At 41.7% G+C, this 14,009-nt stretch overlaps 1 non-coding gene across 1 annotated transcript; it reads right to left on the reverse strand.

Annotated features, from left to right (window-relative positions):
- Positions 1-4,022: 4,022 nt before the first annotated feature.
- Positions 4,023-4,094, reverse strand: TRNAA-UGC. Its single transcript has one exon. It is a non-coding gene; the product is annotated as a tRNA-Ala (tRNA).
- Positions 4,095-14,009: the final 9,915 nt, after the last annotated feature.

Here is a 14,009-nt window from a genome sequence, read left to right on the forward strand (position 1 = left end):
TTATTCTTCTGTGGGGAAAAGCGTATTTTAGAGTCAGTCATGGTTTATTCATATGAAATCCAAGACACTGAGTGCTGCAGCATCAGCCTGAGAGTCACAATGGTACTACTTGGAGAGCCAAATCCAAACACTTACTTAGCCGGAATTGACAGCTTGTGTTACATGCCGGCACTCTAGGTGGCTGCCTAGAGCAGTATGTTGAGCAGTATGTTTTTTTTGTTTTTTTTACTGCTTTAAGGGATGGAAAAGACTCCTAGTATCCCTTTTCAGTCAGTGGTGGCACTGATGAAATATAGAGAGGAAGATGTTAGGAAGCAGGTTAGGAACATACCCGCAATCCACTCTTTCAGGCCATTGGTCCATCTTGCTCAGAGTTGTCTGCATTACTGGCAGTTGCTTTCCAGGAGTCAGACAAGGGTTTCTTCCAATCTTACCTGAAGATACCAGGGGTTGGACCTGGGACCGTCTGCAAGCAGAGGAGGAGGTCTACCACTGAGCTACAGCCCATCCTCCATGTTCTGAAGTGGGCAGGCCTGTTTTGCACATTCAAAAGTATTGACATCCTTTGGTAAACAATGGGGTCCTGTGACTTTCATCTCCACATGTGCAATGGGAAGTTACTCTCTGCTTATTTTCGTTCTGTGGTGGCCCCATAAATGGATGTCAATATGTATGAGCCTAAAAAGGCCTGCTAGCCCTTTACTGTCTCTAAATGTAAAAGGTCATTTCCACAGACCAGACAGGCTGTCCTGGACAGAGCTCTTAAGATCTATGATTCGTGGGCTACTTAGGAAACATGAGAACCACATTCACACAGCTCAACCTCAGTACAGTGGTACCTTGGGTTACAACACACTCGGGTTACAAAACACTTCAGGTTACAGACTCCGCTACACCCGGAAGTAGTACCTCGGGTTAAGAACTTTACCTCAGGATGAGAACGGAAAATCGGAACGGCGGGCAGCACGGTGGCAGCGGGAGGGCCCTTTAGCTAAGTGGTACCTCAGGTTAAGAACGGTTTCAGGTTAAGAACGGACCTCCAGAACAAATTAAGTTCGTAACCAGAGGTACCACTGTACAAGGCCCCTTGTAAGAACAGGATGCTGGACGAGATGGGCCTTTGACCTGCTCCAGCAAGGGGTCTTCTAGCGTTCTCATGCAATATGCATTATGTGCACCTAAAATGCAACGCGTAAATGTGCCAAATAAGTGTTTGAAAACATGCCTCACAGAGGAACACTCTTCCGAGAGATGGGATCACTTGCCGCTTCCCTTAGTGTACAGTTGATGGCAACGGTTGGTTTGGAGCTGTGCAATCTATTTACTTCATATGCCAAACAGACAACAGGTATGGCAAAGCAAGTGGAAGCAAGATAAAAATATCTCTGACCAAATCCGACTTACCTGTATCGGCATATAGGTGGTAGTAGCTGTCCTGATATGCAAAGCAGGAACAAGATGCTAGCAAGGATCCAGGAGCAAAGCTAAGCTAAGTGCATAATTATATGGTACTTGGGGTAATTTTCCTTTTCCTCTGAAAATGCACATTGGCTCTGATTTTCCTATCTGCAGATTGTAAGCTCATAATTAGCAGCAAATTACTCACACAAGTGACAATTTTTGTGCTTTCAGTAAACAGACAAAATACCCGCAGTTCTCAAATTGCCTCTTGGTGCTGCAGACACCTGGCTCTTTCCGGCCTCATCCAGTCCACGTGTTGGGGAAAGTGGGGGGAATTGAGGGGGGGGGAGTGATAAGGAGGAAACGTCTTTTCTCAAGTAGCTTAGAAAAGAGTGCTTCAAATATAACTTCAAGGGAAACAGCCGTGACTTCCTTAAAACCACACTGGGGGTGTGTCATGGCAGTTGTCCCTTGAGAAACAGTGGCTGTAATTGTTTCTGCTGCCGAGTCACAGCATGCCAGTGAAAGGAGGTGGGGGTGGCAACAGCCTAACCCTCCCCCTCCAGTTGCTAGATGAAATGAAATCCACAGAGAAACAGACTGCAGGGAATGTGTGCCTGGTTTGACTGGGGAGTAAAATGGATGCAAAGTTCTCTTTCATCTCTCAAGTTCTACCTAACTTGAGATCTCTGAGGAAGCTTGTTTTCATACATGAGACAGAGAAGGAATGAGCAAGCAAGTGAGGGAGGGGCTGAGTATAAACTGAAGTTGGAATTCAGCAATGTAACAGCTTCACTGTAGCAAAAGGTCTAAGGCCTGTCTAAGGCGGCCATCCTTCACTGTACTTCCACTCTTGTGTAGCTACTCACAGCTTTTTCTCAACCTTCTTAACGTACTTGATAAGTTGGCAGTTGGTGAAGACACTCAGCTCTATTTCTAAATAATAACTGAAAACAGTTGATGCTGTGTGTTCCCTGGTTCTGGATGCAGTGGTGAGGTGGATGAGGAATAACAAGCTGAGCTTGGAATCCTGGCAAGATGTAGGCACTGTCGGGAAGTAGTCCTGTGTTGGGGAACTTGGTCAGTTGCCTATCCTGGATGGGGTTGCAGTCCCCCTGAAGGAGCAGGTTGGCACTTTGGGGTGCTTCTGGGTCCAACTCTGCCACTGGAGGCTCAGGTAGCCTCTAGAAGTGCCTTTTAGCACTGCAGTTGGTATGACAATTACGGCCATTCCTAGACTGGGAAAGCTTGGCCACAGCAGTTCATGCCCTGGTTACTTCAGGACTGGACTGCTGTAAAAGTAAAATTCCTGGCACTCGCAAATTGTTGAGCGTTTTGTTTAGGAAGACCTCAAAGCCACCCCCTAGAATAATGATTTTAAACTTCTGGAACTGTTTCTGTTGCTTTTTCCATTACATTTTTAAACCCGAAAACCAGGACATGTCAAGAATTTTCCTGACGTATGGAAAGCTAGTAGTGCCTGAGCTAGAAGCTGCAGTTAGTGCGGAATGCTGCAGCATGATTGCTGACAGGAGTGAGATCTCATCAGTATATAATACCTGTGTCCAGAGATCTGCACTGGTTGCTATTTGCTAGCAAACCAGGTTCAAGGTGTTGCTATTACTATAAAAGACCTTAATAACTTGGGCCCAGTCTACCCACAAGATCTCCTTACTACAAATCTGCCCTCTCACCTGGCACTATTACAGGTGCCACATTGATAAGAAATCGATCTTTTGGTGTGGCGTACCTTCACTGTGCGCTTTCCAGCATCTGCTAAAGACCTTAGTGCTAGACAGATATTTGGAATGCGGATGTGTTTTAGTTTATTGGTGGTTTAAATTTTTTGAAAGGTTTTAATAGTTTTTACTAATAAAAATGGTGTATTGTTTTGTAACTATTATTTTTGTAAACAGCTTTGAGGTTTTCTACAATCAAGCAGCATATGAATTTTATGAAACAAACAAACAAACAAGACCCTGTGGGGTTGATTAATGTCAGCAACTGGAAGGAAAGATACGGCCTTGGCCCAGTATACCTGAAGGAGCATCTCCACCTCTATTGGTTCAGCCCGGACACTGAGGTCCAGCTCCGAGGGCCTTCTGGTGGTTCCCTCACTGCAAGAAGTGAGGTTACAGGAATGAAGCAGAGGGCCTTCTCAGTAGTGGCACCTGCCCCTGTGGAACGCCCTCCTACCAGATGTCAAGGAAATAAACAACCACCTGACTTTTGGAAGATATCTGAAGGCAGCCCTGTTTTAATGTTTGATGTTTCATTTTGTTTTTAATATCCTGCTGAAAGCCACCCAGAGTGGCTGGGGAGGCCCTGCCAGATGGGCGGGGTAGAAGTAAGAAATTACTACTACTACTACTACTACTTATTATTAAGTTCAAAGAAGAACAATGAAAATCAGCTAATGGTTAACCACTGTGTGTGCCTGCTGTATGGTCTGCATTCACAAAGACTATCTAGGCAAGGTGTATTATGAGTGTGCACTTTTAAACATAGGAGAATAGGAAGTCGCCTTGTATTGAGTCAGACCATTCACCCATCTGACTCAGTATTGGCTACACTGAGTGATGAAGCCTCTCCAGGATTTCAGACAGGAGTTCCTGTCTACTTGGAGATGCCAGGCATTGAACCTGGGACCTTCTGCATGCAAAGCAGATGCTCTACCATTGAACCACAACCCTTCCCACTTTGTTGATAATTGCGTAAGGTATTTGGAGGAGGCAGTGTGTGTGTGTGTGTGTGTGTGTGTGTGTGTGTGTGTGACTGTGTCAGATTCAGCACAATGCAACTGGAGCATTTATAAAAGGGATAAGTTCACAGTGGGTACATCTGCAGGTCCCCACACCTCCACTCCCAGCATCAGAAGCACTTCATGATGGCATCTAATCCAAACAATTTGTGTGCGGCTTGATCTGAGTCCCCGCTGATTCCTTGCTCAGCTACACTTCATTGCCAGAGCAAGATACATCAGAGCAGGGGATCATCTGGTCTGCTGACAGAAGGGCAAGCTATGCACTCAGCCGTTTGCCAATCCTAAGCAGCCTGCCTGCTGCACAAACAAAGCAGTAAGGATAGCAAAGCGCTGTTGCAGTTTCAGCGCTGCTGGAAATTTCAGGAATGAACAAGCCCAATACCCTAATCTGTTTGGCAAGTGGCAAAGTACCAACGAGGTAAGGGGAAAACAAGATTATGGGCAGATGGCCTGGCACTGCCACCCTTTGCTTTACTTAATATTAATATGCATGCCATGCTTGCAAGGGAAAAAGGCAGGATGAAACAATTAATCTGGAGCACCCAGCCAAAGAAAGGCAATAGGAGTCGCAATCTGCATGCAATTCAATTACTTGCTTTTTATACCCCCGCCCTGCCTTAAGTTAAATTTTTCAGATAGGTTTGTCAGTTTCCGATCTAAGTTTGTTTCTGGGACTTAATAGTGCCAGCGCTGGACAGATCTTCACCCTCCGCCCCTACTTTGAACTCTCAGCTCAGAGGGAGATGATACTGCAGCTTCTATGGCTCATACTTAGAGGAGAGCATGGATAGGAGTTGGAAAAATTTAGGTAGGACCAACAATGGAGCCCACTTCTCTTTTTCTCTGGTCTAAACCAGAGAAATAAACCAATGATTTATGTGTCATTCAGTTCAGTCAGGTGCTTCCTAAATAATCAAATAACATGACTTCCTGGTTGCCTCATCTTCTAGAACGTTTGGAAGAAATAGAAATAGTTCAACAACTCTCCTAAGAGGCCTTTTTCAGAAGTATGAAACAACCAGCTCATTCTAGACTTAGACGGTTCCTTTCATTGTGTTAATATAGCCTGTCCCAACCTTCTGCCCAAGACCAATAAATATACTGATACTTGGGTGCTAATGTGAATTATGAGGAGAATGAACAAACCTTGCCAGATGTGGAAGCAGAGTCCCTGGACTCCACATCTGTATATGGTGAGATACATGCCAGAACATGTAACCCATGCAAAACTATTAAACCAGCTGGTCATTCAGGAATCTGGAGTCATCCCCACCCCCTCACCCCGGTGCTGAAATTTATTGCTTATTCCTATACATTCTTTTTTCTGCTTTCAAATAGTTCTAAGATCTTGGCCAATACTCAGATGCATAATTTATGGAAATAAATATGCATTTTAAAAAGCCCCTATGGCTGTACTAAAATAAATCCAGGAATGCAGATTTAATAAGTCCACAGATAATAAACATACTATCAACCTATTAACACAGCCTTCCTCAAACAGGTAACCTCCCAATTACCTGGACCTTACTGTGGGTGTATGCTGTAGACTTCCATGGCAGACTGAAGATTTGGTTGATGCCTTCCCGCAGCAGATTACCAGACATTTGAAAAGGAGAGATATAGTAGTCATGAGAGATTTCAACTGCCCGATATTTGTTGGAACTCAAACTCTGTCAAGAATGTAAGGTCCAACAAATTACTCCATTGCCTCACTTACTGACAATTTCATTTCCCAGAAGGTAGAAGAAGCAACCAGGGGGTCATCTATCTATCTCTGGTCCTCACCAATAGGGAGGAACTGATCGACAAAGTGGAAGTACTGGGAACCTTGGAAGAAAGTGATCATGTCCTCTTGGGTTTTATGATACAGAGGCAAGGGAAAACTGAGTGTAGTCAGACATGCACTGTGGACTTTAAGAAGACTGATTTCAAAAAGCTTAAGAAACTACTGGGTGAGATCCCATGGTCAGAAATACTCAGTGAGAAGGCAGTCCAAGATATATGGGAGTTTCTTATGCATACAATTCCAACAAGAAAGAGAATTGGGAGGCATCTAAAGAAACTGGTGTGGCTGCATAAGGAGCATACAGATGAGCTGAGAAGGGCATGTATAAGAAATGGAAGAGGAAATCACAAAGGAAGAGTATACACGAGTAGTTAACTGTTGCATGGAGAAGGTCAGGTGGGCCAAAGCTCAGAATGTGCTCAGGTTTCCAAGAAAGGTTAAAAATAATATTGAATGGTTGCTTTGGCTATGTTTGAAGCAAGAGGAAGAATAAGCATGTAGTAGGTTCTCTGCGCGGAGGAGAAGAAGAAAGGGGTGACAGAGAGAAAGCGGAAGTGCTCAACACCTGCTGTGCCCAACCTGGTGATGCAAAGAGGGAACTGCAGCCCAAGACCAGGAAGAAGAGTTTGGATTTGATATCCCGCTTTATCACTACCCAAAGGAGTCTCAAAGCGGCTAACATTCTCCTTTCCCTTCCACCCCAACAACAAACACTCTGTGAGGTGAGTGGGGCTGAGAGACTTCAAAGAAGTGTGACTAGCCCAAGGTCACCCAGCACCTGCATGTGGAGGAGCGGAGACGCGAACCTGGTTCCCCAGATTACGAGTCTACCGCTCTTAACCACTACACCACACTGGCTCTCCACCAGGCTTTAAATAAATTCAATTCTCCAGGTACTGGTGAGCTGCACTAAAGGAGCTTGTGGATGTAATCTCAGCGCTTCTGTCTAGAATCTTTGAGAATTCTTGGAGAACATGTGAAGTCCTGACAGACTGGAGGTAGGGAAAAGTTGTCTTCAAAAAAGGGGGGGAAGAAGACCCAGGTAACTACTGACTGGTCAGCTTGATGTTGATACCAAGAAACGTCTTAAGACAGATAATTAAAAAGTCAGACTGTGGGCACTTAGAAAAGGATACTGTTATTACTAAGACCCAGCACGGGTTTCTCAAAAACAAGTTATGCAAGACAAATCTCATTTCTTTTTTAGATAGAGTTGCAAGATTGGTGGATCAGAATAATGCTGTGAATGTAGTGTATCTTGATTTCACTAAGACTTCTTGATCAAGTCCCTCCCTGATAGTCTTGCAGAGAAGCTGGTGAAATTTTAGAAAAGGAAAAGGAAAGAAAGAGAACTTCCGATTCTTTGTCTGTCAGCTATATGTAGAAAATTATTCAAAACATCCACTACAAGATAATACCCAACAATTCCGTTTTCTATAAAGCAATACTGTATTTTATTCAATCCTCAAACCCAAATATTGTAAGTGCATCTTCTTTTTCACACAAAAAGTCTATGAGGAGTTTCCAATCTTTAGTAAATATTGACAATGATTTTTCTCTGATTAAACACAAAACTTTGCCATCTCGGCTAAGTCCAGTGATTTTAACAACCATTCCTCCATGGTAAGTAATGATGAATCTTTCCATGATTGTGCATATAAAAGTCTCATCCCTGTGATCATGTATTGAAATAATGTTCTATAGTCTTTTTCTAATTGTATATCCATTTTTCCTAACAGGAAAAATTCTGGCTTCAGTTGAATGTTAAACTTCAAAATCTTCTGCATAGGTGTATGTATTTGTATCCAAAATTTCTTGGCTTTTTTTACAAGTCCACCAAGCATGATAAAATGCCCCTTGATATTTTCCACACTTCCAGCAAATATTGGAGCATTTTTATACATTCTAAATAATTTCACCACAGTTAGACACCATCAATGCATCATTTTTATAAAAAAATCTTTAAGAGCATAGCACAATGTAAATTTTATCTCTTTATATATATTCCCTCTGTTCCATCTGTATATTATGACCAGGTTTTTTGCCCATATAACCATGCATTCTTTAACTTGTTCTTGAATTTCAAATTTCAACAAAAGTATATACATTTTCACAATAACATGTTCATCATCTGTACAAAACTATATTTCAAAATTTTGCCTTCTTTGTTCTATACCAAAAGTCTTTTTGTCCATCTTGAATCCCTCTGTTAGTTGTAAATGAGAAAACCACTGGAAGCTATAAACTTTTACTATTAACTGTTCCCTTGTTTTAATTTTACAATCTCCTTGACTCGGCTCTAAAAGTTCTTGATAGGTCAACCATTTCTCTTTGCCTTTCTCCTCTTTTGTATAAAAAGCTTATTGTGGTGAAATCCACAATGTAGTCTTTATACATAACCTAGCTTTATATCGATTCCAAATTCTTAATATGGCACATCTAATAAAGTGATTTTTGAAATCCACATTAATTTTGATGTCATACCACAAGTATCCATGCCACCCAAATTTTAAATCATGTTCAAGTGTCATTTTTTGGAGAGAGTATGGTTGGAACTGGGTTACCTGAAAGACTGTCTCACCCCCTTATATAGCTAATTGATTAATGCACTCTGCAGAGAAGGGCCTCTTGCAGATATAATCTTATCAGGAAGTCCATTCCACACAATACTTGAATTGGGTATTTTGTATTGTAGCATCTACTCCTTGGAATTCCCTCCCCTTGAATATTAGGTACTGAATAATCTCTGTTGCCTTTTTGGCACCCACTGAAGACCTTCCGTTTTCAAAAAACTTTTAGGTTGAGATCTTTTCTCAGTCTGCATCCTTACTGGAATTAATTTTAAGAAGCTGTCTGGGCTCCATTGGAAGGAAGGGTGGGATATAAATCTAATAAATCTAATAAATAAACTAAATAAATACAATAAGTCTTATCAATGTCCAGCCGAAGAATGAATACAGGGGAAATATTATATATATTATATATAATATAATATGTGTGTGTGTGTGTGTGTGTGTGTGGTGTGTAAGTACTCAAGTGTCGGAGAATATAATACACCGATCATTGTGCCATGATGGGTGGCTCACTAGATACCTAACAAAGAAAATGCTAGGGTGAGTTGGAAATTGGAACAGGTAACAGGTAACATTAAAGCATTAAGCACCTCTTAGTTGAATCAATGTTGTATTTCCATCTAGTGAAGTGTGTTTAGTTCCAGATTTCTTTGCTTCAAACAAAAATAATTAGAACTACAGAGGCTCTAGAGACAGTTGACAAAAATTATTAGAGACATGAAAGCCTATTGTGTAAGGGGAGAGTGAAACACCTGGGACCATTTGCTTTACAAAGGAGATGAATGAAAGTAGACGTGATGAAGGAGCACAATTAATGGTATAGAAAAGTAAACTAAGAACTCCAACTTAATATATTAATATATTTGGTAATTCCTGGCACGAAGGGGCAGTCAGTGGAATGAGAGAAGTGATGTTCAAAGGACAGTTTTTTTTTTTAAACAACCACACAATACATAATTAACTCTTGGGACTCCCTGTCACAAAATGTCACAGAAACCAGAAAACTTTGAATAATTTCTTCTTTTAAAAAAATTTTTTTTTTTCCCAGGGATATAGAAAATATCCATGTTCAGCTGAGGCAGGAAACATCCGAAGAGGTATAAAATGCAGAAAACGTGAGCAAGACACCAAATGGGCAGAAGATGTACATAACAAATTTACCCTGTGGAAGATGGTACGTGATCTAAGTAACAGCACATTTGAGCCCCATTTATTTCAATGGGAAAATGAAGCACTGTGAGATCCCAGAAGTGGGTTCATACCTGGGGCTCAACTGGACCATCCTCTCTGAAAATCCACCAGTAGCTTTACTGACTTGTTCCAGCTCTCTCCACAGTGATTGGCCAAGGCCTTTCATTACCCTATACAAATTCCCAGTTCTTGTTCACAGACTTGATGCAACAAAGGGCCAAACTAGACAGTACTTTAAACGTGCAACTGCATTTGCTACCTTTACAATTAGTTAGTTGGTTGGTTAGTTTTAGGAATAACGGCCCCAAGATTCCCTTAATGTAATGCCTCCCCTCTCTATGTGCTGTGAATGCACCTATGCTTATTTTTGTGTAAAGGACATATATACTTGTGTAACTGCAGGCTACAGATTAAATCTGTTGGCTGTGTTCACATGTTCCTGACTTATCGTGGTTTAATGACCAACTTCAGGGGAGATCCAGGTTGGTGGCAGCACTCCTACAGGCACATGATTCTGCCAGGAGGAGACCACGGTCTCTGTGCCTTCACCTCCATGAACCACTGCTGATTAGACAAAGGAAGTCTGAGAATGAAGAAATAATCAAACCCTTTCTTGATGGGGTTCCTACTTCACACTCACGGCTTAGGTATTATCACTTCTTTGCAAGATTTCTGCATTTCTGATTAAAAGCTAAAGGTTGCATTCTGCTGGCTTGAAGAGCTTTTGTTAAAGCCCTGTATGTTTTGCAAGCTGACCAAAGCAGTCAGAGGTAAGAAGCACCCAGTTATATGGAGCCTATTCTCAGGTAACTCTGCACAGGGTGTGTGTGTGTGTGTGTGTGTGTGTGTGTAAGTAGTGGCACTCTATACATAGAGATATAATAGATTGAAATACTTGAAATACTTGCATGACTTTCCTTTGGGAGCATGGTTCTGAAGGTTGTCGTGCTAAGCTCATGCATCTGTATCTAAATGTGTATGGTTTTATTAGTTTTTCAAAGGAACGTGAGAACAAAACCCCTTTAACAACATTCCCTTCCCCCGCTCCCACAAAGCACAGAATCCTATGGGAAAACATTATTCTAAAGTTTCAAATGTGAAAATGTGAGTCCTGTGGATATCACTGTATTTGATGTTCTATTGATATATGATAAAAGGATACCATGTCTCTATGTAATCCACCCTCGTCTCTCTTTCCAGCTAAGGCTTTAACTTCCTAGTCAGTTTCCCCCCCTGAAAGTGCTATGGGTTAAACTTTCTGCTTCCATTGTGATATTTGCAAATTCTAAAGATTTCCAGTTTGGGGCAACAAGTTGTTGAGCTGCTACTTAAAAAAACACACCACTCATTTCTTTGTATCTCAAATTGACTTTTTCTTAAAAAAAAGAAAAAAAAAGATTGTTAACAATACTAAAGTTGGGGAACAAATTACTTTCCCCCCCTGATCAAACTTATTTCATCAACAACATTCTCCCCAAATAGTTGTAAGTTGCCACATGCCCACCACATATGTTCAGTGATTCTAACCTCTTCACACACTTTCCAGCAAAGAGGAGAAATAGCCCTGTTAATATGACTGCAGTTCAATGGTATTAAATGCCACCTGTGTAGAAGCTTCAGAGTATTTTTTTAAAAAATATTATCCTTACGAGCTTCTTGGCCCACAAGCTCTGCCAATCTACCCCCTCAATCACTGTCTCTGGATCTGATTCCCAAGTATGTTTTATCAAATTTGTTGGCATGACACTTGCATGACACTTGCAATCAGATTTTCAAATGGTGTGCAATGTCTAGAAGTGTGGGCAAAACATTCTGGATTTGTTTGCATCTATATCTATGTAAAGAAATTCAACCCAGTAGTGAATGGCATGGTGCTCACGTGACCTCCTGACAGCTGAGTCATTGCTGCTTTCCAGGAGGGAGGGGAGGGCAAGGAGGTTGGAGGGGTGCAAATGCACCAGGGGAGCCAATCTGGTGCTCCTGCTGATACATTTGCACTGTGCCAACCTCCCCTCTGCCTCACTTCTCCCCCTTCTGATAAGCAGCAGTGACTTAGCTGTCAGGAGGTCAGGTGAGTACAATTGCCCCATAGCTGCTGAGTCAATAAAACCAACTGCATAAGCAAGTGTTACAGGATGTGAGAGTTGTTTATTACAAGCACTGGCACTTCAGAATTTCTCACTATACCATTGAAGTCTCCTGTATGTTCTGTGTGCACTTCCGGTCTGTGCCAAAGCGAAGAGAATTTCTGGGCTGGCCCACAAGAAGATATTGGGTTGGCTCTTACATGGCAATGATCTTGCCATTTTTATTAGCCAATTTCTCCCACACCTACACTGATTGACACCACCAATGAAGGACTGCACATTTTTGTCAGCAGTTTCTTGGTTCTGTTCAAGCATCCATTTTTGAGTTGCCCCAGCGGGAACAGTCCTGCCAAGTACGAATTGCCCGTGTTACAGTTTTGAGAGTGCAAAGCTGCAGCTCAGATGGAAGTTTTAATGATGTTAATGACAAAAGTGAAAGCAATGCAGCTTTTTCACCTGAAGAGTTAAAAGTGCATATTTAATTATTTGCCAACCTGCCTCTTGCTTCTTTCTACTTGCCCCAGGCAATCACTTAACTGAAGTTTTATCTTTCATGAAGATTATTTTTGAGACAATTTTCTGCTGGGGAAAGGCCTTGGATTGACAGCTCTGTCACAAAATAGAATGTTTCAGTCTACAGATGTGGGGAAAAATTGTTAAGAGTTTTTATTGGGTGGCATAGTTCATGGCACTGACAATGCAAGAAATTCCGCTGTTACATATCTTCAGCAATTTTTCTCGCACATTTAAATGCTAGTTCTTATATATAGATTCCTAGAGTCTTTCCCCTCTTTGTTATGCTATTCATCCCTATTTCTTCTCATTACAAGCCGGAAAGGTATGTGGGTGTGATTTTGTGGATATGCCTGCTTGCCTGTCCCAATATCCCTTACACACACACACACACACACACACACACACACACACACTATGCAACAGTATATGTCTCATCTGTTCTGATGTCATAGTGAGTTTGGGTAGCTGAAAGGTAAGGAGGACTTTGAAGGTCTTAGAATTTAATGTCCTGGAGTAATTTTCTGTTAATTTAAACTATCAGATGATTATTGCCAATAGTTGTGGGCTTTCCAATGACACCCGGGGAATGCAAATTGTTTCATTGGCTTTCAGACCCTCTTGAGGAAACTGATGGTCACAAATATACAGTATTTATGGCTTAGGACATGTGATTGTGGGTGTGATGCAGAAAATGGGTATAACACAATGTGTCTAAGTTCACCACTGAAATGAATAGGGTTTAAGCACACAGTGAAATCTTTAGATGTAACTCTACAGGAATGGGGAACGTGGACTGGAAATGGGAATGGACTCCAACTCCCACCAGGGCCCAACACTACTTGGAGGGCCACAAGCTACTCATCCCTGATGTAAAGGATGTTATTCTTTCGTGAAGTGCTGCACTTACTTAAAAATGTGTAAGGTGTTGGACATGAATGGGTTTTTTTTTTTTTTTGCCAGTCTCCAATTTCTTCTGTTTCTTTAAATTGAATGCTTTAATAAATAACTTTAATTAGAAGCCTAGAGTTGAGTAATGAATTTTACCTCAATACTTCACTTATCCATGAGCCTTGTTCCTCAGGCTATCAAGTTGCTTGGAGAATGTTAGAAGGTGTGACACACACACACATCCCCGTCTCAAGAACACGGCCACTTTGGGATCTACATGTCCAGATTTCAAATATAATTAAAGCAAAGGTAGCAGCTGTTGTTTATGAAAGAGAGAGTTGCAAGAGGGTGGGAGCAGGAGGCCCTTTGCGTCACCCGCTTTCACGCACACAAAAATTGTCAGGAAGGTGAAAAGGTGAATTCACTGCCTTCAACTGACCCCAGCAAATGGAAAGAGAAACACTGCTCAAGCAGCTTCTTCCAGTGACTTTGTTTTATTTTTATTTTTATTGCAAGTCATGACCGTGACTGCTGAAAAAGTGACATGAGATTTACAGTGTGTGCATTTCTCCTTTGGGGAGAGCATCTTTGAACGTACTGAAGCTGCTGTGTACCTTGCCGTATACAGAGCTTTTCTTCAAGCTAAGAGACCATGTGTGTGTATTAGTCCATCTAAGAATGTTCCTACATCACAATAATCGAGCATGCTCTCCTGAGAGGGCTTCTCAACATTAATAGGAGAAGCAGCTCTGATGAAGTCATGAGGAGAAACTGTGTTTGAAAGCAAGAGTTGGATAGTCGTG

The sequence above is a fragment of the Lacerta agilis genome, chromosome 3, assembly GCF_009819535.1.
Source record: "Lacerta agilis isolate rLacAgi1 chromosome 3, rLacAgi1.pri, whole genome shotgun sequence".
Classification (NCBI taxonomy): domain Eukaryota; kingdom Metazoa; phylum Chordata; class Lepidosauria; order Squamata; family Lacertidae; genus Lacerta; species Lacerta agilis.